Consider the following 1,798-nt stretch of genomic DNA (forward strand, 5'->3'; position numbering starts at 1 on the left):
ACTTGGTTTCAAGTGAGAGCTGATTATCTCTCCACACAGGTTCACAAAATTACAAGATGGATCATGTCCTTGAAATCTTTCCCTGAGAACCTGCTTTCTGACTAAGTGCCTCTCCACACCTCAGTCTAGTCAGAGGAACCTTACACTGATTCTCCCGTTATTTTTTTTAGATTTTATTTTATTGCGAGGTTTTGCCATAGCACACACGTCTACTTAGTACACACAGACACACACACACACACAGACACACGCACACCCAGACAGTGAGAGCTCAAATGAGAACTCAACACAGGGGGACTCCATTTTACCCTGGGATCCTGGGTACACTCTGATACCTGCCCAGATGAATTTTCAAGTCTCTCATTGCACGGCTCAAACCATGGTCATCCATGGGACAGTGTAGAGACGTCACCTCTGAGGCCATCCACTGACCTCAGTACTCTCTTTCTTTTCAACGCACTTCGTCCAGTCTAAAAAAGTATATTTCTTCCAGTGGGCGTTCTGTACTTCTGCATAGAGACAATAAGCTGAGCGTGAACATGAATCTCCTGGGAAAAGTGAGGTCCATCTCTCATGTGTCAGAAACGACTCTGCAGAAGGACAGACGGACACGGATAAGACATAATGATGGAATCCAGGTATCTCTTTATGCATTTCCACAAACTCAACAGTTCCTATTTCCTGCCTGAAAGGAAACCAGGGAAGACTCTTGGAGCTGATGAAATGGAGGAAATATTTATAAATGTTGAGGTCCATTGTGGGACCAGAATGGCCTAGGTCAGTCGGTAAACACATTAGCGTACTCAGGGATTGCAGGCTTTTGTGCAATTGGGGGAAAGAGGATTGAGAGACGGGGTTGAGTCACTGCCTCTTGTAGGAAAGGAGAGATTCCTTTCCCTGGGAGAGACCACTCCAAGAGGGTGTGGCCATGAGTGACCGTGCATCAGTGTTGAATAGAAACAGAACAGTATTCTTAAGGAAGTGTCTATTCGAGCCTACACACTCAAGAAGGTAAATGCAAAGAGATGACACTTAGTTTTTTTAGCATTTTTATTTCACCCTGGTAATATACATCTTATCTTTAGGACTACAATCCATGTCCCAACGACGGACAGATGACTTTCTGGCCCTCGACTTATTGTTAGCTTCCCAGTGCAGTGAACGTCCCAAAGTTACAAGGGAGGTCTATCTGAAAGATCACCTTCATTACAAGTACGTGGCTTCCATGTCCATTTCCTAAGAGTTCTCCTCCCTACATACAGGACATACATTTTCATGATGGGAACATAGATTCAAGTGTTCCAAGAACTCAATGTTCCTTCGGGACCTAGACGTAACTTTCAAACATCTCATTCCAGTCCCACACGGTGCAGAGTTGCATCGCTGGTTGCGTTGAGTCACATGGCTTCATGTGTTATTCCTCCAGGATACCTTCTCCAACACACCTGCCATCACCTGCTTTTCCATCCATGGGGTGTATGAAGAAATCGCTGGGGTTCCTTAGCAGCCGAATACCGTACATTGTGAAGGTTTACTGTGCTTCTCGGTTTTCACAAACCTCAATCGGTGGCCCGTTGCAGGCAAATTTGGAGAGCTGGATCCCCTGATTGGAATTGGACTCACGTCTAAGGAACTACTAAGAATAGACAGGAAGAGGACAGACATGCGCTGGACAGGATGCTGGCAGCTCCATATTTTGTTTCCTCCCAATCGTCCAAACCGGTCAGGTCCAGCCTTCTGTCACAAAGGAACCTGGAAATCTTCCTGACCATGAAATCCTGAGGACCTTGGAGGAACA

This window comes from Tupaia chinensis, unplaced genomic scaffold (genome assembly GCF_000334495.1).
Source record: "Tupaia chinensis unplaced genomic scaffold, TupChi_1.0 Scaffold148257_1, whole genome shotgun sequence".
Taxonomy (NCBI): domain Eukaryota; kingdom Metazoa; phylum Chordata; class Mammalia; order Scandentia; family Tupaiidae; genus Tupaia; species Tupaia belangeri.